The 25,675-nt window shown below is 33.8% G+C and overlaps 1 protein-coding gene across 7 annotated transcripts in view; it reads right to left on the bottom strand.

Moving 5' to 3' along the window:
* LOC120771821 (probable phospholipid-transporting ATPase IA) overlaps window positions 1–25,675 on the bottom strand; it is a 132,537-nt gene that overhangs the window by 59,668 nt on the left and 47,194 nt on the right. The window contains exon 1 of one of the 7 annotated variants that reach the window (XM_040100045.1): window positions 17,349–17,472. The exons of the other annotated variants lie outside the window; for them this stretch is intronic. The gene's annotated coding sequence lies outside the window, so the exon portion shown is untranslated. Of the gene's footprint in view, window positions 1–17,348; window positions 17,473–25,675 lie in introns of those variants that run through there. 7 annotated transcript variants of the gene reach the window in all.

Consider the following 25,675-nt stretch of genomic DNA (forward strand, 5'->3'; position numbering starts at 1 on the left):
CATTTTCTATATAAGCAAATTGTGCTTTTTTATACTAGTCTCATAGTCATTCCTACTCTTCACTCATTTGCATATTTTTTTATAATACAGAATGGTAGGGGATTTCATTAAAACAAATGCCAACAAGCCATTTTTACAATGACAATTTGTCAATACAACCTTTAAGTGGTTGTTAAGTACTCAAATGCCTATGTTGACAGTCACAAGCATACTTATTGTTGTTGATTTAAGTAAAACCGTTGTAGGGAAGCGACACAAATCGATTTACTGTCAATTTGCTTGCCATTTTATTTTATTTTAAATGAATGAAAGTGAAGGACGCACTTTAAAAATAAGAACTTAAAAAGAAATTTATTTTGCAATTAATGATTTTTTTGATGATTTTACTTTTTAAGGCATAAATAAGAGCCAATTTTTAGTATCAAAAATTAACAAAAAAAATATATATTATATATTTAAAATTATTATTAAAAAAAATTTTTTATTTTGTATAAAATCATATTTTTTGTAAAAATTCATAAAAATGATATTTAACTGCATTACAGGGTGTTACAAAAATTTAATTTTATTTTTTTATTCACCCAAAATGCAACATTGCTATATGACAGCTTATTTTTCATAACTGATATCATCAGCTGATATCATCGACAATTTACATTAATTTGTCATTCGCGTTTTTTTTTAGTCGCCGCCATTACTCAAATAAATGCGTTTATTTGCAAAAAAAATTAAATGATTCCAGCAAATGTCGCTAAATACTCGTTTTGTCCACATATGTACATATATCGTAATTAGCATCTGGCTTCTGTAAATTGCTTGAGCCATTAATGCACGGCGCAATAAAAACGCAAAATTTTAAATTCCACAAATGACTTGCAAACTGAAGTTTAAGTGTCAGTAAATGGCATTGTCAATGCAATAATAATGAGAAAAAAAATAAAAAGTAAAAAGAAATTCAAAAAATAACATTTAAAAAAATACTAAAAAAGTTTAAAAAACAATAAAAGAATTTAAAAAATAAAAAAAATATATATAAAAAATATAATAAGAATAAAATAAAATTTAAAAATATGAAAAAAATAAAAGAATTATTAAAAAAATTAAAAAAAACTATAAAAAAATTTAAAAAAATATAAAAAAGTATTAAAAAACTAATATAAAAGTTATATAAAATAAATTTAAAAAGTAAACAAAATAATGATTATGAAAATTTTAATAAAACAAATAAAAGTAATTAAATATTTAAATGTCAAAAAAAAATTTTATTCAAATCTGAACAAAAAATTAATTTTTATTACAAATTTATAAAATTGTATTCATTTATCTACGAAAATTGACAACTCACATAAATAATTATCAATATTTTTAACTTCAGCTTTCAACTTTTTTTTAAAGACTCATATGTACATATATTTAGAGTACACACTAAACTCGTTGATGATGCATACTTTTCTCACTAAGTGTATATTTTTAGTCATCGAATTTTTTCATTTCAATTATTTTTATTATTTGTTTTTTATTACTTTTTTATTTTTATAACTTTTTTTTGATTTTTTTTTTTATATACCGCAACATTTTAGTCATCCAAATCATTGAAGCAAATTTTATTTCATTTTACCAGAAAATTGTGGCACTTTTTCAAGCCACAAATTACATAAATATATGCAGATTAAATAAAAAAAAAGATTAAAGAAAAATTATTTTAAATTTATTTTTAATAACGAAATAAAAATGAGGCATTCGAGGACTCAGCCACGAGCTGGCAAAAGGCCAAAAATTATTGGGAGTATGAATAAATAATGCATAAAATAATATAAGCTAACAAGAAAAATATTTTAAAAAAACTTTACACATTTAACAACACCCCTAAACATGGTTTTTTTTACTATTTTTTCTGGAACAAATCTACCGCGTAAAAACAGGATTAGGTCGGAAAAAAACTTCTTTGATACTAAAAATAAATATTATAATAAAATTCAAAAAATGAAATGATTGACGCTAATACTTTTCAAATTTGGAGTTTTTTATAACAGCATAACAACAAATTACTTCATTTAAGTCTAAATAAATGAACATACTCATGCTTGACTATGCTTGAATATGTTTTAACATGCTTGATAACCGTTAAATATGCTTGAAAATGCTTTAAAATGCTTGATGATGTTTGAAAATGATATTCATGCTTAATTATTTTTAAAAAGACTTAAAAAGTTTAATGAGTGACACAAAATTTTCCAAATTTGAAGCTTTTTCAAACAGCATAACAACAAATTACTTCATTTATGTAGAAATAAATGCTAATATCCATGCTTGCATATGCTTGAACATGCTTGAACATGCTTGAATAGGATTGAATAGGATTGAATATGCTTAAAGATGGTTGAACATACCTAAATAGGCTTACAAAATGAAATGATTGATTCTAAAAAATTCAAATTTGAACTTGAGCACATGTGAACAAATTCATGCTTGAACACACCTAAATATGCTACAAAAGGCCTGAAAGGAAGATATCTGAATAGATTTGACTATGCTTGAAGATACTTAAATAGGCCTACAAAATTATGTAATTAATTAAATTTTTTTTCAAATTTGAAGTTATATAAAGCCACATAACAAAAAATTACTCCATTTAAGTCTAAATTAATGAACTAACCATGCTTGAACATACTTAAACATGCTTGGTCATGCTTGAATATGTTTTAACTAGATTAAATGCAAAAAAAATTAAGTGATTGACTGAAAATTTTTTTTTTTCAAATTTGAAGTTTTATAAAGCGGCGTAAAAAATTACTTTCTTTAACGCAAAATAATAAACACATTTATGCTTGAAGAAGCTTGAATATGCTTGAACAAGCTTGGATATGCTTGAACAGGCTTGGATATGCTTGAACATATTTGAATATGCGTGCAGAGGCTTGAACATGATTGTTGTCTAGTATTTATATACTACATTTTTATACATTTCATTTCACGTCTTAAACATGCTTGAAATTAAATGAGTTCTATAAACAAAATAAAATTTAATACGTTTTAAGTATAATAGCCAAGCGTATATAAAAATAATACAACAGAATTCAACTTAAAATTTTATTTTTGACACAGAATTTTAAAATTTAAACAAAACTAAAAGAAAGAATGGCTGATTGACGGCGATTACGTTTTTAGTGGCTGTCTAGCAAAATCACAGACAGCACGAGGCAGTAAAAACAACAAATATATACATATGGCAAATATAAGGCCTACATGTGCTAAATAAAAAGCAATAATTGAACTAAAAATAAAAAAGGTGTGGCTGAAAATTAAAAAAAAATTAAAAATATATTTTTCAATCAAAGTACATACATATATTCAAATTCAAAATCCAATTTTTTTATAAATGGAAAGCAGAAACAATAATATTTGCATATTTTTTGTAGTCTCTCTTAAAATTCAGCTTCTCTTTTAATTTCACTCTAATGCACTTGCTACAAATTTCCTCTATACTTGTATTTTATTGTTGTTTTTGTTGCATTCAAAACTTTTCAACTTCATTTTTATGCAACCATGAGCTTTCTCAAAACTTTGCCGCTTTGAGATTTGCTGCAGCAAAACAAAGAGTTTTGCAGAGGAAAAAAAACGACAAAAACAAAATACACGTAATGGTAACAATAACAACAAGCACAAAGAAAACTTTTACACACACTTAAATCAGGTCACGTTTCTGCATATTTTTTTCCCTGGCACTCAACTTTCATACGAGTACATGACATTTTATTTAACGGCACTTCAGAGAGATGTTTGTTGTGGAGAAAAAACTAAAAAAAAAATCTTTGAAAATGTCAAAAAAATAATAATAAAATTAAAATTGACATAGAAATTATATCATAAAAGTTATTTTAAGGAATTTCAACTTTCATATGCATATACGTACATACATACATACACACATTGCTATGTACTTTTACTCAAGTGGATTTCGAACTACAAAATTTCAAGCTTGTTTAGAGAGCTTGCAAAAGTTATTAAAAGCGCTTAAGGGATTAGTGTAAACTTCTTCTGAATTGTGTAGTAATATAATATGCTAAATCGTACGGAATGTGAATATAAATTTGTTTGTACTAACTTGAAAACTAAATAAAATGTATATTTACAACTCTTTTGGTTAACAAATATTAGATATTATTACCTACTTTTTAACTATAATTTTATACTTGAATAATAATGCAAAGCTCCAATCTTGTTATTAATAATATGCGAAGTAGCTGTACTTAATATATTTTAAATTCAAATTATTTGACGTTAGCATACACATGATTGACTCTAATATTTTTCAAATTTACGGGATTTTGAAGCCGTATAGTAAAAAACAGCTCAATTTAGGTCAAAATTTACATAATAAAACATGCTTAAAGAGGCTTGAACATGCTTAAACATTCTTGAATATGCTTGAACATGCTTGAATATGCTTGAACAAGCTGGAATACGATTAAACAGGATTGAACATGCTTAAACAGGCTTGAATAGGCTTCAACACGCTTGAGTATGCTTGAACTAGCTTGAATAGACTTCAACCTGCTCTAAAATTTTTCATATTCGAAGTTATACTTGAATAATAATGCCAACCTATAATCTTGTGGTTTAATAATAAACTCACTTTCAACTTTAAATTCAAAATAATTGAGGTTAGCTTGACATGACATTAACTTAGTAACATGATTGACTGCAATATTTTCCAAATTTGAAGTTTCTTAAAGCGTTATTATACAAAAAAGTTTAATTTAGATAAAAATAGATAGGACAAAACTTGCTTTAGCAGGCTTGAATAGGCCTGTATTGCCTTGAACATGCTTGGATATGCTTGAGCATGCTTGAATAGGCTTTCATTGGTTCCAACATGCTTGAATATGCTTGAGAATGCTTGAATAAACTTCAAAATGCTTGAATAGGCTTAAATATGCTCGAGCATACTTGAACTTTTAAAATTTGAAATAGAAAATTGAAAATATTTTAAAGCGATATAATATAAAATACCTTAAGTTAGGTTAAAATTAATATAATAAAGCATGTGGGAATATGCTTGAGCATGCTTGAATAAATTTCAAAATGCTTGAATAATAAATTTCAAAATGCTTGAATAGGCTAAACATGCTTGAGTATACCTAAACTTTGTTTAATAGACTAAACATGCTTGAGTATAACTGAACTTGCTTGAGTAGACTTGAAAATGTATGCTCAAGCACTGAACTTTGTGTAATAGACTTGAATTATATTTTTTCTATATGTATTTCATTCCCCGTTATAATTATGAAATCTGTAAAAAATAGATTTTAGTACGTTTTCAGCACGTTATTCTATATTCATTAATGAAATGAAGAGCTTCGCTCTGAAAATTTTTAACATACTATTGTTGCGATAATGAAAATAAAAACTATTCTTATCAAGCACTTTATAACTTTATATTTTCTGTTCCATTTTTCGTTTACTTTAGGCTTGTCTTATCGCTGGGAGCAAACTATGCTTTATCTTTAAGACTGCAACAAATTAATTTCATACTATAAATCTAATCCTTATGCTTGTTTGCTAAGTTTTAAAAATGCTTGAGCAATTGCCTTTATTAGTGTCATATAAAAACTAGATTGTATTAGCATAATGACTTGCATTTTGCTGCAAAAATTGTATCACTGCCAAACTGCTCTTCATATTCAGCTTTGAATGCAGTTGTAGATCAGAGCAAGGATGATTGAAAGTGTCTTCACAGGCAGATAATTCATAAAGTGTCTTAAAAAAGTACAGTTTACGACGAATAATCGATTTACAAATCGATTAATTGCTTTTGCTCACCATTAAAAACCACATAAATAAGTAATGCCATTTTGATTGATGATAATGCCAGCGTTGAGCCTTGGAAGCTTGCTGATTAACAAAGAGTTTTTTTTTGTATTTTACTATCATAACAATATTTGTCATGTTTTTCACAAGCAATAGACAGGCATTTGGGAATAAATGCGGAAATGTAAGTAAACATAGGTACTCATTGTACCGATTGGGGACACTTAACAGTATGCTAATTGATAAGTAACTTATGACTCAGCATGCTAAATAAAGCATAGTGCTGAGACTAAGTCATAAGCAAACAAACCGTAGTGAGAAATTTTTGTCTCACTATTTGGCCTAGTTTGTAGCATTTGAGTTTGTTAAGGCACAGCATTTCAGTGAAGAAGTGAAGAAGACCGCTGGGTGGCGCCAGGTAAGAATTATTACAAAAAATTGTATTTTAGATCCAATTTTATGCATATTAGACTGTTATTGTTTAATATAATCTATAATTTATTATTTTTCCTATTTTTGATTTTTTTTATTGGTAAAAATCAGCTGTGGTGGAAAAGAATCAAGTTTTTACCACCCGCAAGCACAATGAGCCTAATGATGACCTCAGTGCGGCCGCTGCGGTCTGGCGCTAACGAGCCCCCTTTTCAACCAAAGCAGCCAAAAGTCTAAATAATATCAAAATTTAAGTGTTGACATTTTTTTGGTTCAACATTAGACAATATCAGCGCGTCGTCTGTTTACCTGGCGTTCGCTTCACATATGTATTACTACTTATTTCGTTTCTAGCCTTGCTAATGGCATTTTAATCGACAAATTCGTTTTCGTTAACGGTAAGCTAATGCAAATAAGTAGGAGTTCACACTATCAGCAATCAATTAATGGCAATATTATTAAGCAAACAAGCTTGGTGTTTAATTTTTTGGGCAAAATAAAGACTACAAATCTTCACCTAAAATGCAAAATAACGTAACATCACTTTTCATCAGATTACAGGCGAAGGAAAAACGATATAATGAAATAAAATTTGTGTTTTGGTTATAAAGTGGTTATATATTGGTTATCACACTGATAATTATAACTTGAGTTGTGGTTATAAAATGGTTATATATTGGTTATTACATTGGTTATTATATCTGACAACAATTTTCATTTTTTTTTTGATGATACGTTGTTTTACATTTTAGGTGGCGAAATATTTATTTTGTTTTTTTTTTTTACTAAAATCTCTACACTAGCATCCAGTAAGCTTAGAATATCTGCTTACAAAAATACATACATATTTACTCTGAGTCACACGAAAATCACCGGTGAGCTGTCAGCTTTGAACTGTCAATCTTCAGCTTATCAACTTTTCATCAAATTGAGCATCAAAAAATCACCTTCACCTTCCTTCTCACCATTTCAAGTTTCTACCAATTATGTTATTTTTACCTGGGGTAGTGCAATATAAGAAGCAAGAGGCAAGCAAATTGAAATATACAGAAATATATACATATGTATATGCAAGAATATATACTTACATATAACGTACATGCCACCGTTTATGCGCCTCTAAGCTAATTTTGCTTTAGAATATAAATTTAGCAAAGCACTTTCTTGAGAATTTTGTCATGGCAATGACGTAAATCTTTGCCACAATCGTGTGACATTATAATTGAAGGTGAAACGTTTGATATACTGCGGAAAGGCCAAAAAGCCGAATCAATACAAAAACAAAATAAATCACAAAATGCAATTTGCAAATCGCAAGAAAAGGACAGCAACATACAGTAGAAAGAGTAGCAAGAAAATGGCAATAAAAGCGGCAAATAATCGTCGAAGTAGATTTATACCTGTGTTGGTTATTTGCGTTAGTATCGGGCAAGCTAACGAGCCGCAGTGAGGCGAGTGCAAACTTTTTTCATTTAGTTCAATTGGCAATTGACCAATGCAATTTAAGACGTCATTAACGAGTTGCCAATAATTTATATATAAGCCGTTTACTGTGTCTCATATATTATTTGTGGCTATAAACAGTGTGTGAATTTTGTGTGTGACAGAAAACTAATAAAAAAAAATTTCGGCGAAATGAAATAAAAATTTGAAAAAATTAATTTTCGATTTTCTGAGTGTTTAAAGTAGATTTTTATGGTTCTACGAAGTGCATCGTTATTTATATTTATTGCCATAAGTATTTAATACCAATAAAATATAGATAGACGAGGATTGCACCGCGATCTTGGCGCTATTGTGCCAGCCAACCAATAAAATATACTTAATATCGAATATTCTGTGGGTTGTCAGTCATCAAATTCTTAAAAAAAATGTATGAAGCCAGTTGTTAGAGGAAATAATTTCATATAAATATAAAAAAATATAGAGCACAGTTCCTTTGCCTGAAAAAAGAGTTTTTAAAACTCAAAAGTAAAAACGTCGTTTTAAGTTGATTTATTTATTTTAAGAAAGCTTTTCTCACCTTAAATATTCTACTTGCCTTAAAATGAGTTCATACTTATACAAAATTTTAGTTGCCCTGGGGGCCTATTCTGTAACTCGATTCGAAAATGTATTCTATTCGAAATTCGGATCTACTTTATCATTATGCGAAAGTTGTACCACCCTGTGCCAGAAAAAATACCTACAATATTCGTTTTTGCTTTCTACAACTCAAAAGCTAACGAATATTTATTCGAAAATTGGCTTGAAAATCCGAAAATCGAGTTACAGAATGTAAAAAATCCGAATTCGAGTAAATTGATTTTCGAATCGAGTTACAGAATAGGCCCCATGGTCTGAGTCATACAGTTAAATCTTAAATTTGTAATTAGTCACGAATTCCAATGAAATTTAGAACGTGTAGATTTAAGGTCAAGAAAATAGTTGAGCATAGACAGAAAAAAGAGAGAAAAACAGCGATAACAGCGATAAGAGGAAGGTAATAACAACAGTAAGCAATTTACGATCGGTTTCAGCCGAACCTAAGATAGTCTAAACAAGCTGTAGAAATGAAAGGAAATGTAATATTTAGAGATGTCTCTAAGATAGTGTATAGGATGGGGTAGGGATCGCTATCAGCCATTTTTGGTGCAAATGAAATCTCCTGCATACTCACGAAATATAATTATACTACCATATAAAAGCATGTACAGTATGTACAGTGGAATGGTACATACAATGAAACAAAACCATTCGAATGCGACTTTATCAGCAATCTTTGGAGCGTTTTAAAAAAGATAAAGTGAATTTTGTACGTCGATTCATCACTATGGATGAGACTTGGGTCTATCACCATGATCCTGAATCAAAACAAGAGGCTAAAGAGGGGTGTGAACCTGGTTGTTCGGCTTCGAAACGAGTTCGTGTCCGGAAATCGACCAACAAGGTTATGGCATCAGTTTTTTGGGATGCGAAAGGAATTTCGTTTGTGGATTACTTGCAAACTGGTAAAACAATTAATTCTGAATATTTTTGCAACATTTTGGACCAGTTGAAGGAAAAAATTCATGAAAAAAGACCTGTTTTGCAGAAGAAAAAAATCCTTTTTCATCAGGACAATTCACCGTGTCACAAGAGCATTTTGACAATGGCTAAAATCCATGAATTGAAGTTCGAATTGTTGGAGCATGCACCGTATTCACCAGATTAGGCCCCCAGGGACTTCAATTTGTTTCCACAACTCAAAAAATGTATGCATGACCAGCGTTTTTCATCAAATGAAGAGGTCATAACGGCTGTTGAAGCGTATTTTGCAGACCTTCCGGATTCTCATTTCAGGGACGGGGTCCACAGATTGGTGGTTCGTTGAAGCAAGTGTATTAATGTTCAAGGAGATTATACTGATTAATAGAGTGAATTTTGAATCATAAAATTGTGTTTTTTCTTATCAAACAACAAAACTTATTAAACAATCTGGTAGACCACGTACAGAACTCACTGAAGAAAATATAGCAGCCGTAGCTGATAGTGTACACGAAGACCGTTGAGAGTCGATTCGGCGCCGTTCGCAGCAACTTTGACTGACGTATGGAACGATTTGGCGCTTCTAACGTCGAGATCTAATTGAAAGCTTACAGTTTGTGCAAGAACTGAAGCCGCTCAACCTTCTCAAGCGACTTCGCTTCGCTCTATGGGCTCTTAAAAAGTTCCGAAAAAAGAAGATCGGACGTTTTCAAGTAAAATTTTGTTCAGCGATGAGGCCCATTCCTGACTCAATGGCTATGTCAACAAGCAAAATTGCTGCATTTGGAACGAAAAGCAACCTGAAGAGATTCAAGAGCTGCCATTTCACCTAAAAACAACAACTGTTTGGTGTGGTTAGTGTGCCAGTGGAATCTTTGCTCTATCTTTCTTCAAAAATGATGCCGGTGAGAACGTAATCGTCAATGACGACCATTATCGCGCCATGATAGCCGACTATTTGATGTCTGAAATTGAATCTCGCGCTTTCGGCAACATATGGTTTCAACAAGACGGTGCCACTGTGTGTGACACATCGCAACAATCAATGGATTTATTGAGAAAAGACTTCGGTGAGCAGATAATTTCACGTTTTGGGCCGGTCGATTGGGCATCACGATCATGTGATATCACACCGTTAGAGTTTTTCTTCTGTGAATCTGTAAAGTCTAAAGTCTATGCGGATAATCCCGCTTCGAATCAGGCCTTGAAGTAAAACATCACATCTGTCATTCGCCAGTTATCAGTCGAAATGCTGGAACGAGTCATCGAAAGTTGGACTCAACGGATGTACCATCTGAGGTGTAACCGTGGTCAACATTTGAAAGAGACAATCTTCAAAAAATAAATACGAAAGAATGTTCTTTCGAATGATAATAGACATTCTCCATTGAATTTGAAGTTTTTGTGTTTTTTCTTTGAAAAAGTGGGAAACCTCGAAATGGATCATTCTTTATATGCAAAAACTCAATTTTTTGAAATTCCCAAGGGGTTATTTATTATAGTAACAAGCTACTAATTTTATTTTATTTATTTTTCTTTTTTTAATTTTTCATAAATCAAAAATCACATGACTTAAAATAGTTCAAATAAAATAGTTTCACATAAACAAAAAATAAAATAAATAAAAATAGCCACATGCATATGTTAATTATAGTTTGGCGAGAAGGCGAGACGGCCTAGGATAATAAATACCAAAATAATATTTGCACATGACAACTTTTTCCCCGACACTTAAACAATTATTGTTAAATTCCGCTTTTACGAGCGCGCGAAACAACATAATAATGAGCAAACAAAATGCAATGGGAACAATTAAACAATGTGAAATGAATATGCTATAATAAAACAATGACGCACAGACTGCAACAGACACAATGTATTTTTATTGTTGTAATATTATGTATATACTATGTAAGTATTTACATATACCACATATGTACGAATGCGGTAGTAAAAGGCAGAGCAATATATAAATAAATGTTGCGACTTGCATACAGCCAAAAGATGCAATGGCAGCCGAAAACAAGAAGAAAATGTACAACATGCATATACACATATATATATATGTAGATATACATATATACATATATATATATTTGTAATGTTTTACAGCAATGCTGCAAGTGAAACAATATGCAGCTTGCTCCATTGGGGAAGCGCCAAAAACGCACATCATGCATATATGTATGTATGTTTTTTGCTACAACAACAAAACAGTACAGCAACAACAACAATACCAAAAATATTCAACCATGACGCTGCGGTTGATATCCCTACCACATACAACACAGCATGTGGCAACATGGGAATCAACGCCCGCCTGCGAGGCTGAGAATTTTGCCAGCGATCCAAAGCAGTTTTTTGTTTTTGGTTTTAGTTGGGAACAATTGCACAGAGCCCCCGAATGAGCGATCAAGCAACGCCCGTCCAAAGCACAGACAACAACCAAAGGGCGAAATTCAAGTGGCACAAAAGCAACTACGCGAGACAATTTCAAGAAAACAAGTGTAAGGCAATGAAACTGATAATGCTGACAATAACAACAAAAGCCAATCGATGACAACAACAGACTATTTTAGTGCTGTTATTTAGATTGTGCACGATTTACACGACACGCTGCCAATATTGACAGTACATGGGCGAGCACGATCGATGTGAGACTTTGCTAATTAAACGCTTATGACTTGGAAATTCTTGAGATTTGTTGTTTGTTTACTGTCAATGCTAAATATAATGGATGAGTAAAGGTGTAATGTTGTGATAACAAATAAGTCGGTGCGATAGATAATTTTTACAAACGATGACGAATACACATTTGGCTGTTTTTCAATAAGCGAAAGCATGAGATAGTAAAAAAAAGCAAAAATAAAAAATATAATACCATACAGAGGTATCAAAAGAACTTTAGCTTGATTTTGAACGTTGAGTTTGTATGGCAGCTACATACATACATATATGTTATAATTGTCCGATCTAAACAATTTGTTGGGAGATTGTAGCCTTGCTTTGGACAATTATGCATGCCAAATTTCGTGTAGATATCTGATCAAACAACAAAGCTTTCCATATAAGAATATGAATTTGATCGCTCAGTTTGTATGGCAGCTATATGCTATAGTGGACCGATCTGAACAATTTCTTCCAAGATTGTAGCGTTGCCTTGGAAAATAATCAATGTCAAATTTCGTGAAGATATCTCGTAAAACCATAAAGCTTTCCATATAAGAATATGAATTTGATCGCTCAGTTTGTATAGCAGCTATATGCTATATAGATCCGATCTGAACAATTTCTTCCAAGATTGTAGCGTTGCCTCGGAAAATAATCAATGTCAAATTTCGTGAAGATATCTCGTAAAACCATAAAGCTTTCCACATAAGGATATAAATTTTGTCGGTCAGTTTGTATGGCAGCTATATGCTATAGTGGTTCGATCTGAACAATTCGTTGGAAGATTGTAGCGTTGCTTTGGACAATAATCCATGCGAAATTTCGTGAAGAAATCTCGTTAAACAACAAAGCTTTCCATACAGGAATATGAAATTGATCGTTATGTTTGTATGGCAGCTATATGCTATAGTGAACCGATCTGAACAATTTATTGTGAGATTGTAGCTTTCTCTTGGATAATAACTCCTGCCAAATTTCGTGAAGATAGCTTCTCAAATAAAAATGTTTTCCATACAATGGTTGATTTTTATTGTTCAATTTGTATGGCAGCTATACGATATAATGGTTCCATAGTGATTTCGACAAATAAGCAATTTTATAGGTAGAAAAGGAAATGTGCAAAATTTCAGATCGACATCTCAATTAGAGACCAGCTCGTGTATTTATAGACAGACGTACATGACTAAACGACTCAGCTCCTCAGATACTGTATAAGGTCTCCGCTTTCTTCTAAGTATTACAAACTTCGAGACAAACTTATTATAACCTACTGAGGGTATAAAAAAAGGCAATAAAAAATAAAAAAATCTGCCAAACACATTAAAGAAGTTAATTTTCCAAAATAATTAAAAATCTTATTACCGCCATGCTGTAATTTGAAGGCGACGATAAGTTCGGAAATTGCTTGCGACGCGACCCACGTTTTATTTATGTACATTGTAAACACTTTATTACTTTCCGCAGCCACACATGTGGAAATTGCCAACACAGTGCTAGTAAATTACTTGAAAAAATACGATTTTCGCCGAAATGTGACGTCAACGACTGTCGAATGAAATTCGCTTTTGAAAGTCACAAAACTAGAAATGCCAGACAGTGTCGAATACATACATACATACATATGTATATAAATACTATGAGGGAAATAACTATAGATTTAGTAAATAAAAACATTGGGGCGCATAAATTACAAATAAATTTTATACACGCTCTTATTCACTAAAATTAGAGCAGAAATGAAAACAAAAACAAAATAAACATTTTAGAATTTTTAAACAACGCGTTGGTGGCAACACAATAAAATGTTAGCGCTATGCTAGTGTAGTCCATTCAATGTCGCCGAATAATTTTACAATCGCTGATTCTACAAAAACAATTTAGATATGGTTCTTATGCAGCTGTTTAACGAAATTAAGTTATTAAAAATCAAGAATTTGTTGTTAAAACGTTGAAATAGCTAAGAAATTGATAACTTGTTTTTGATAGTGTTGGAATAGCTATGAACAAATACATTGAATACTAAGTGGGAACAGTTTTCACACAATGGGAACAGATTAAAAATTTATTTTTTCGAGTTACAAACATAAGCGCGTTTCAAAATCGAGAACACTTTTTAAAATTAGTTTGCATACTATAATTAAACTCAACATTTAAGCAGCTAATTTGCTAAGAAATTGCTTTCTTGATTATGATGGTGAATTCTTTACAGTTATTAAAAGTGAAATGAAATGAATGAAAATATTGGGAACAGTTTTGAAAGATTGGGAACAGATTTACAATTTACTTTTTCGTGTTTCAAGCATACGTTCGAATAGCATAGACTGTTTTACAATAAAAAAAATTGTCAAAATGCTTTAAACAACAATAAACCAGTCAATTTTCTAAGAAGAGCAATTGTGAGGACAGTTCTTTAATTAGTTTGCATACTTTACATTAAAAATCATTTTGCTAAAAAATAGCTTTGTTATTAATGATAGTGTTAGAATTCCTGAATAAGCAGTGAGAACAGTTCAAAAAAATTGGGAATAAATTTACAATTTACTTTTTTGTGTTTCAAACACCGAATGTACATACATATGTATGTTGCGTGGACTGTTTTGCAAAAAACGAGAGACCAATACATACTATTTGTTTCAATTTCGAAATTTAATTTTTCTGAAACTAGTTTCGTGTTTTAATTGAGATCAATATTAAAACAGTCAGTTGGCTCAGAAATTGGTTTCTTATTTCTTATTTATGTCACAGTCAATTTGCTCAGAAATTGGTTTCTTACATAATTCTTATTTATGGTAATGTTTGAATTCCTAATAGCTATTAAAAATAAATGAAATGAGCAGTGGGAACAGTTTTCCAACACTGAGAACAGATTTACAATTTATTTTTATGTGCTTCTAACACACGCTCGGATTGGATGGAATTTTTTTACAAAATGTGTGAACAGTTCTTTTAAACGAGAACAGTTTTTTAAATTTATTTTTATGCTTTCAAGCGTTATTTGAAACATTGTAGATAAAATAAATTTATAAAAATACACAAATGTAATTATAAAGATTTATGAATTCATAAAAATAAATATATAGTATATGTACATACATATGTATGTATATGAATAAAACCTTGAATATTACGAATGTTCACTTATTTTCGAGACTACATAAAGGCTTTATTTTTTACTTTTGAAAGTTGTTTATGGATTCACAGCTAAATAATCGTTTGAATAGCATGTTTTCATATGGTTTGTTGCTGTGAATCAAAGCGTCTTTAACTCGAAACAAGTGGGAACAGTTTAAATATTCACTCAACAGCTTAAAATTATATGTAAACAGCATTTGCATAATTATAACATCATTGAGTTATGAATTTCTGATCAAAAATATTCATTTACGATGTTGAATCAATCCAAAACTTCGTTTAATTAAAAATTTAAATTCTGTAAGCGCGCTTGGAAACCCGAAAAGGCAACTAACGACTACTTAATTTGCATACCAAACACCGGTTTCCGCTCACTCATTTATAGAATATTTATTACACATTCAAGAATACGCCGGCGCTCTAGTGCATATAGCGCTCAGTCTCTCTTTTCAGCGAGCTATTATCAACATAATTAAATACGTATAACGGTAAGCACCTACTTTTCGATCAATGGTGGCTTCAAAAAAACCGTTGGTGCACATTTTAGGTACTTGAAGCTATTTTTTTTTCAATTCTGCTTGATTTATACATTATTGCTCGTCATTGAGAGTTTCTATATTTCTATTGTGCCAGTAGTCTCTATGACAATATTATTAGCTTTTGCACTCCAATTGATGAGAGCAATGAAGCGTGTCTTTCGAGATTCTTTTTATATATATATTTTTATTTTTTTTTTTATTTTTTATAGTCACAATGTGGCATACGCTATCGAGTATCTGTGTTGGCAACTTTAGACTTGAATATCTCAAACTAATTAAGTATTAATGATAACTTCATTAGCGGAGATATACGAGTACTATTTGCAGATACAGATTTACTCAATTGTAATACTTTCATAAAAATAACAACAACAATTAACTTAAATTATTAAGAATTTGAGTACCTAAACTAAAGAAGTAAAAGTAGTAAGAATATTTACAATTCAATGGACAAAGCATTTGCTATTAAGTAGTGTTCCACAAGTTCAACGAACTGGATTTTATTCAATAAACTCAACGAATACGCATAATGATTGCATGAAATTGCCGCTTGAATGGCACTAATAGTTTGCTATAATTGCCGAAGTAGTTTTCCAAAAAAGTAGTTAGAAAAAGCGGTAGAGAAAGGTAAGAAACACCGAAAGGCAATGAACGACAGACAGCAAGCTACCGTTTTGTTGCTAAGTGCTAGTGAGAGACAGCTTTTTCAAACGAATATTTCAATATTTCAGCAAATATTTATATTTATTTTAAAACAATTACTACATAACTGCAGTCAACTAGCACGACGTGACGTAATCAAGTCGAAAAAACATTTACTAAACGTTACAAGACCGGTTTAAGCCGATTGCACTATAAGAAAAACAGCGACGAAAAGGTGAGTAAGAAATAAATAAATGAGAAGTCGTAAATCGAGTAAAGCATAACAAACAAAAGCAGTTACTTATGTAGGTAAGCAACTATAAGTCGACTGACGTGACGTATGCACGACGCCATGCAGTCAGTGATCGTGCGCTGCCGCTCTACGTCAGCCACAGCACAAAGACACTTGTTCGGCACATTTTAACGCCAGTTCGTAAGCTAAATTTGCCTAACAAAAGCATATTTGTTTATTTTCTTTTTATTTGCTTTTTTTCAATTTCCATAAACTGCTACTTCGATGTTTGAATGGCATTATGTGCTCAGCTGCAGCGCAGCCTTTGTGGCATCTGTAGCTCATCACTGCTGTGTCTTATTTCTTTTCAAGTTTTACGCTTGAGATACCTGCTTCTGAGAATTCGCAAAAGTCACACACGCGAAACACCGCAAATTAAAGTGGCAATTTTAAAGCCAACTTTTCGCGAATTGTGAATCACCGGACAGGTAGCTTTGGCGGCTATCGAGTACCTGGCTCGCATACACCATGTAATTTAGTAAGATTTCGTTATAATTTTTACGACACACCGCTTCACTACACTGCACCCAGCGCCCACTTTGGCAGGCTTCTGCATATTTTCACGATTTAATCAACGAATTTATTTATTGCTTTTGAACACTATGCGCCAATAAAACTCAATTGAGTACTCAATTTGGCGCTAGCAAAATGAAATTTGCATTAATTAAGCGACTGTCACTCGCTTGCTATTTCGGCATTTACTTTTCACCGTTTGCCGTCGAATATTTTATGTACTCTCAGCTGACTACTCGCATTTCAAGATCACTTCAAAGCACTTTATTTTGCAAAAATGTAAACAAAACACATGTGTATGTATTATTTACCAGAAAACACTTTAAATTTAGCACAGCAAATGTGCTTAAGACACTTTGCCACGCGTGCTTTTTCGTTTCACTAGTGAGACCGCGTCGCGCCTCTATATTAGTCACACGGCAACGTCAAGTAACACTCCACACGTTCACGGCACGCAGCTAACTAACTCACGCTAGCCAGTCACTCGCTCGCGTTGTGGCGCTAAACCGGCTATTTGGGGATCGAAAGCGCTTAAAAAAAAACATTTTTGTATTGTGTTTTAGCTGGTTAACCGTAAGCAATCTCTTCGAAAACTTTAGTGGGCGCTCGCAAGCTTGCTCTCTTTTATTGCTTTCAGTGTTTGCACGTGGCGCTCGCGCTGGCGGCAGTTAGACTTTAGCTCTAGTTTAGCTAGATTTTCGCTCACGACGCATACTAAATTTCTACGAGTGATGAGAGAGAAAGAGAGAGTGCGAAACTAGTGTGTGACTAGCTAGTGTAAATTGCTTCTTTTTTATAGCATGCGATAATTTTGTTAAGTGCTGGTTGTTGTCTTTGCTAAGTTTAGACAAACATCAAGCATTATAATATTTTTTGAGGTTAATGTGTCAAGAGTTTAATATATTTTTTATTTAGCTGGGAAACATAAAAATTTCGTTAAATGCTGATATATTTAACCAATTTAAACCAATTTGACGTCAAATGATTGATTGGTGATAATTATTGAGTAGCACTTCGATTTTGATTAAAAAAAGAAAATAAAACGAGAAATAGATTCATTCGCATGCAATTTCTCTTTACTGGATTCAGTTCCTGTAAGCATTACTTTAACTGTCCAAGAACTTAACATCACTCAAAAAACGTTTGGAAACATTTGAGTAAGGCTGGTTAAATAAAGAAGCTCGAAAGTATGATTGTATGGTTGCCAAACAAGTTATTACAAAAAAACCGCATGGCCCGCGTTTCCAAACTAAAAAGTATGGTTACCACAAATGTAGCACAATTAAATATGATGCACCGAGTTCCCATCTACGAAACACCGCTGAATCGCTACGAAATCCCTCCATTACTAACAAGTGAAAACGGTGAGAGTCGAATACGGCTAGGATTAACAGTCAAGAACGCTTTGCTGTGTGTTTGATGGGTTTAACAGTCAGCAAGGTTTTGCTGGGTGTTTGATAGGATTGGCTGGAGAAATCGTCTACTAGGAGCTGAACCAGTACAACCAAATTCTTAGTTCGGATTTGCATTGTTACCAAATAGACCATCTGCGAAGCAATCGTCCAGAATCGGTCAGCACATTGAAGAGAAATTTTGTTGCACCAGGTCAACGCCAGGCCACATATGTACATATATAGTTAGAAGTTCGCTAAAGTCCCAAGAGCTTCGTTGTGAGGTCCTTACGCGCAAATCTTCTAGTTCGGACCTGACACCAACTCGAATATTTATATTATACCCTGTTAAATTTGGCACGAAATTTGTTAAACTTAAATAATTTATCGGTGATCCTATAAATATGAACTATATATAACTGATCAGCTTGGCGAGCTGAGTCTTTGACTTTGATGTCTGTCTGCTCGTCTGTTGGTCTATTTGCCCGTCAGTCAGTCTGTATATACGCTGTAAAGTCCCTCAGTTTTTGAGATCTCGATCTGAAATTGTATTGCACACGACATTTTCGCGCCAAGAAACTGCTCATTTGTCGGAGCCGCCGATATTGGAGCACTATAGGTTATGACTGCCATATAAACTATGCGATCCGAATAAAGTGCTTGTTTGGAAAGTTTTTCATGTGACGAGGAGTCTTTACGAAATTTGGCAAGGGTTATTGCCTAAGACAACAGTGTAACCTCTTAAGAAATTGTTCAGATCGGAGCACTATAGGATACAGCTGCCATAGAAATTGCCCGATCGAAATCAAATTCTTGTAAGGAGTGTTTTGTACTTGTGAAGGGTATTATAGCTTCGGTGCCACCGAAGTTAAATTTTTTCATGTTTTTTGTATAATAATATATGTTTATAAAGTCAAATATACCCACCACACAATTCAGAAGCTGCATTTTTATGGCTCTTACCTGCAAAAAAAAGAAGGAGAAGAAAATCAGGCATTATTAATTAGACAGAAAACTCAAGTGTTATATAAAACACAACAAAATTATGATTTCAGACTAAATTTAGCTCTGTAATTTTAATTTCCAAGAACTTCGAATCAATTTAGTTTGACTGACTCGACAACAATTCACTGATAATGCCCTACAGCAAACCAATTACAACGAAATTGTCTCACTAAGAGATTAAGTTAAGCTTTTTTGAACCGCATATCAGCAAATGGTTGAACGTGACTAAAAAAGTATCGCCGATTACAAATCGCCATTCAATCACAAAGTGCCGAGTATAAAAGGCTCACTTTAATTTTCACATCGCTGAACCACAATGCTTTTTAATTAAGCAATTTGCATTAAAGATAATTTTTATTCGTGCACTTACAGCTACAGATGTATGTATGTATGTACATAGTTACAAACAGTAAAACCCGCTTAGGTAACTCACGAAAAATTCCAGCTTTTTGAGGTATTTAGGCGGGTTGGGTACTTAAAAAAGCCAGCTTAAGTTCTGCTATGCGTTACGTACTTAGAGGGGCCCGCTTAAATCCCGATATGTGGATTGTGTACTTAGAAGGGCCCACCTAAGTCCTTCAATGTGAATTGTGTACTTAAAAGGGCCCGCTTAAGTCCTTCTATGTGAATTGTGTACTTAAAAGGGCTCGCTTAAGTCCCGCTATGGGGATTGTGTACTTAAAAGGGCCCACTTAAATCTATTTAATGCGAGTACTAAGCCCAAAAGTGGTCAAGCACGCTCGATACTGAAGCGGGTTTTACTGTATGCTCCGTATATTGTCAATAAAACAGCGTTGTAATACATCATTGTTGCTCATCATGACTGCATTGCGTTAAATTGACACATGATAACCCGAAAAATTGCCGCGCTTAATGAGATAAGTGCATATGAGAAGAGCCAGCAGCGCTCAGGGGTAATGAGTACGCATGTGTGTAAACTGTCAACACGCCGCCGATCAAGGGGGCATTACTAATAATTAAAAATAACTGGCGACAGCAGACATTGAAACATGTAAACGGAGACTTCGGCGCTATAAGTCGTTAAATAATTAAAAAATAAATTAAAAACGCCATAAATGGCTTGTCGGGAAGCGTGAGGGTAGTGGTTGCAGCGAGATTACAGGGAAATCACAACGGCGTAAATGGCATTACCAACAAAATCAACAAAGGGTAAATAAGCTGGTGGGTTCCAGTGCGCCAATAATGATGGGTTAGTGTCAAATATGTACATGTATGAGTGTAAGTATGTACATGTATGTGTGTGTAAATATGTATGTAAATATATGTGTAAGTGTTAAAACAAATATGAGTAAATGGCAAGCAGGAAGACGCCGCTCAACGAGGTGGTATAAAAAGCTTTCGCAGCCATCAACAATTTAAGCTGTCACTGATCCCCACTGTGTGCAGATAGATATGCCGCAATGTTGCGCTTTTTGTCGACACACAGCCAGGGGTACAGAAATTTGTTTTTTTTTTTGGTTTTTATCAAAAAGTTTTTTTGTCCGGCGTAAAAGTGCGCGGCATCGCTTTAATTCAACGCTCGGTCCAAGCAAACAATCGAAAGCATTCACGAAATAGCGCGGTAATGTAAGCCAGCGCGCTGCCATGGCAACTGACCCTAGGCTGGGTACATAGTGGAGTGCAAGAAATGTAATAAATGAAACAAGAAGAAGAGAAGCCATATTAACCTACATAAATGAAAAAGTTTCCACATAAGATCGTGGCTTTGATCGGTCAATTTGTATGGCAGCTATATGCTATAGTGATCCGATCTGAACCATTTCTCTCCAGTATTTGTATTTGGCTTAGACAAAAGCCCTTGCCAAATTTTGTGAAGATATCTTGTTATGTAAAAAATTTTTTCATACAAAGGCTTGAGTTTGATCAGCTAGTTTGTATGGCGACTATATGCTATAGTGTCCGATCCGAATCATTTCTTCGGGGATTGTATTATGGACTTAGACAATAATCCTTGGCAAATTTCGTAAAGATATTTCGACAATTGAAAAAGTTTTCCATACAAGCACTTGATTCCGATCGTTCAGTTTGTATGACAGCTATATGCTATAAAACTCCGATCTGCATAATATATGTGAAGATTGTAGCATTGCCTCGGACAATAATCTGTGCCAAATTTCGTGAAGATATCTCGTCAAATAAAATAGTTTTCCGTACAAATGTATGAATTTGATCGGCCAGTTTGTAAGGCAGCTATATGCTACATTGGTCGTATTGTACCGATTGCGACAAATGAGCACACTTTTGGGAAGGAAAGGAAAGTGTGCGAAATTTCAGATCGAGATCTCTAAAACCATGGGACTAATTTGCCTCTATACAAATAGCCAGTCATGGCTAAACTGACTCAGGTCGTCACGCTGACCATTTACATACATATTTTATGGGGTCTCTGTCGCTTCTTTCTTCCAAAATTTCGTGGCAAACGTAATGTACCCTGTTCAAGGTTCAAAAATCAAGAGAATATGTGAGCAAATATGTGGAACTGCACGCGGTCTATATATTCTTTATATTGTAATCCCTTCCTTCCTCAAATTTTCCTTTTATTGACATAATTTTTTGTCCAATCGCTCCACTATGCGCTCAACCTTAGCTGCCAGTGTATTCCCAGTGTGTCACTCGTTTGTTTTATTTGCTTCAATTGCGTCAACAAAGCGACCTTCCACAATCCCACCATTTACCCACTTATGTATTTGGACCCACACATGCGATTTAATTGAATTTGTTTTGTTCATTTGTTGTTTTTGGCGCTCTTGTGTTGTCCACTCTTTAGCATATTTTTCAATTTTCTTCTTTATTTATTATTTGTAACAATCTGCGCGCTCAGCACCTTCAAAAAGAGGCACTCAAATAATTCTATAGAAGCACATGCAGAAGTATGCCGCAGAGAGATTAATTTTACTTATTTATGCAGAGTACTACTTGCTAAGTGACTGAGTGAGCACGCTAACTTGTAGTACTAAATACTAAAATATGCTTTTACAACTATTCTCTCTTCTGAGTAGACACTCTCCGTTGGTAATTCATTTTTGTAAACGACTGTGTGCTGTCTCATAGCATGCCATTTCAAATTTATATACAGAATATACAAATATCGCATGATATAAAAAAGTGAAGGTATGACCGTTCTACAGTCTTTTCGAGACCGTGTGAGTATAAAGCTTGTGTTTTCTCCTTATGCACCCTTGCATATGATCTTGGCGGTTCTGCATGACCGTAATGCCTTCCATCTCACTCTGATTCGTCTATCAGCGCTTTCGGAAATTTCGTTGTGTATCATTTTTAACGATTTGTGTCTCTCTTGAACTGGTATTGAACGAGATCAGGTCGAGCTGATGGCTCCTTTGGCAATCTCATCGGCAATCTTATCAGCTATTTCGTTCCCGGAATGCTCTTGTGGCCTGAAACTCAGGACATAGGCAGTTTTCCGGCAACTACACTATCTACTGCCTTCCTGCTTCTAAGGACATTCTCTGACGCAATGCGATGCGAAATTATTGCTTTATTAATCGTTTGGCTATCGACGCATACATTGATATTCTTTATGACGTTTCCTGCGTTGTTAGTTAACTCAGAATCTGGCCGCAAGGAATGCTGCTTGCAAGATACTGCAGCATTCTGGCAGCTCGACGGGTCAACTGAGATCTAGCGCCGCGCAATACATCCCGGCGCCAACTCCATCAGCCAGTTTTGATCCATCATTGTATATATGTATGTATTAAAAGCGCCATCCACTCTTTTTAACGTGAATTGAAACTCTCTCTTCCAGAAAACGCTTGAGAGTATGTGGCTTATTTTATCCACCATCCCACTACCTATGCTATGTCCGAAGCTTATTGCGTAAAATTCATTTAGCGCCGGCAACCTTGCAACTGATTTCTCTACCGAGCTTTGTAGCAGGTCGAGTGACCTTTCAAGCGCAGCCATTTAAGTGGTTCTTAGAGCTTTTGTATTGGCTCCAACGATTCCCTGCTGCGGTCCATCAGATCAGGGATTCAAGTTGAAATTTCGGAACACTTCGGGTTATGAAGAACCGACTAATATGTAAAGGGTTGTGAAATCAGTTTCTAGCTTCTCTTAGCACTTATATATTCAATATAATGATTCTCGACCGGATTTTCCGAGGAGTAATTATGCGGAGATCATGATGATAAGAAACCATAGGTGACATTGGTCTACAAAATCTCCTAAGCGCCAAACAATGAATGGTTGTAAAGCGAATATTTCGATTAATAATATAATTTAACTTAACTTAGAAGTTCACGCAAGTGAGGAATGTTCTCTGAGTGACATTCACTTGGGGGCCATCAGAAACGAATATTTTACATATTGCTCCAGCAGCTCACGACTTTCGGTCTTAGACCAAGTATCCTCTGTTCAAAAAACATCCATTTGAAGGCGAGCTTAAGTGAGAAGGCAAACCATCTCTCCCCACGATTGTGTACAGGGTTTGGGACCCGTCACGTAAAAAAACATCCCCAATGAAAAGCAAACAACAGCCTTGTACGAGAGACCCCTCTTTTGATGGACATGGAATGTTCGGTCCCTTAATTGGAAAGGTGCCACTGCCCAGCCGGCTGATGTCCTCGTAAGAGTAAAGACTGACATCACCGCCGTCTAAGAAGTGCAAGAGACGGGACAAGGACTGAGACGAGTAGGTCCTTGTGACATTTACTACAGTGGCCATATAAAGGAGCGCAAATTCGGGGTGGGATTCGTAGTGAGCGAGAGACCCCGTCATCGAGGCCTGGCATTCACCCCGGTGGATGAACGTCTAGCCACAATTCTCACCAAAGCGAAGCTCTTCAACATATCACTGATTTGAGTCCATGCCCCAAAGGAAAAGAAGGACAATGTAACCAAAGATGTCTTCTATGCTTGGTGACTTTAACAACAGGCTTGACTCAAATTTTTACACGATGTTATTCTTATATTTGTTAAATAATGATCGAAGGCATACGATTTTTGATAATAATTGTGCTCTTTAAGCCAATCTAAAGTGTAAATTTTTTCCCAAAAACCGATTGAAAAAAAAAGTTTTTTGACTGGTCCTTAAATCATTACCTGATTCTTCCATAGTAATAAAATATTTCGATTTTTGGATTTGAGATAATTTTAAACAGAAAAATCCCCGTCACCGACAGACAACTTTTTCAGAGGTTCCTCTGGTAATCGGCTTCAGAATCAAGAGAATCGAAAATATTTAAAAATTAAACATCGATGATTAAATTACACTAAATTCGGTAAATGCCCATTATTTTTATTTATTTATTAAATAAAGTGACTATTAAAAAAAAAATCATAAAAAAACATTCTTTTGACTATTAAGTGGATATGTATGTCAATCGAAAAAATTCAAAGTTTATGCAGCTCATCATGTCACTCACAACAGATTTATCATAACCACTGTGTACAAGGTCAAAAAAACTGTAAACACTGTGACATAAGGATGTCATGAATTTTGAATGCTTCAGCTATAAATAAACGAAGCACAACACTGGCAATTCAACAGGAGTAAAAGTAGATGTGGAATGCGCTAAAATTCGTACAAAATATGTGCAAAATGTACACTGGCGTGACATTACAACGAAATGCACTCAGACGTAACAGAATAGCAATACAAACTGCAGCACACACTCACACACACAAGCTCACATGTATTACTATGAAATCATTAAAGGCACAGCGGCTGCATTTTTTCATTAAAAATTCATTAAACGCATGAAAAACGGCAAATCGATGGTCTATTTGCCCTACAAGGACTTTAATAGAGGCGGCGGCAAAGCACCGTTAACACACAGGCATTTGCTCGTAAATTCAAATTTGTAACACGTCAAAGCCACCAACTGATGAAATGTGGGTACACAGCAGTGCATTTGCACCAGCAGACAATATTGTAAGCACACGGTGAGGACATGCCCCCTGACACACACAATGTGACCTCAACACACACTTGCACATATATAGTATGTATGCAACCGTAATAGTTGCTGTAGTGTAGTTGCACTACGGTGTAGCGGTCATCTAAGTAATGTCGATCGGCTCAACGAATGTCTACTACTAATTAAGCAATGTGCCAGTTGTTTGTCTATGAGCAATTTCACAGTTTTGGAGGCTGTGTAGTGTGGTCCTACATATGTGCATCTGTGTTGCGGTTGGTTGTTTTGTGGTGGTCACGTCTGTTTGCTTTGTCAATTTCGTTTGCATGCTTCTACATGTGAGAATAT

The sequence above is a fragment of the Bactrocera tryoni genome, chromosome 3 (genome assembly GCF_016617805.1).
Source record: "Bactrocera tryoni isolate S06 chromosome 3, CSIRO_BtryS06_freeze2, whole genome shotgun sequence".
In the NCBI taxonomy this organism is placed as follows: domain Eukaryota; kingdom Metazoa; phylum Arthropoda; class Insecta; order Diptera; family Tephritidae; genus Bactrocera; species Bactrocera tryoni.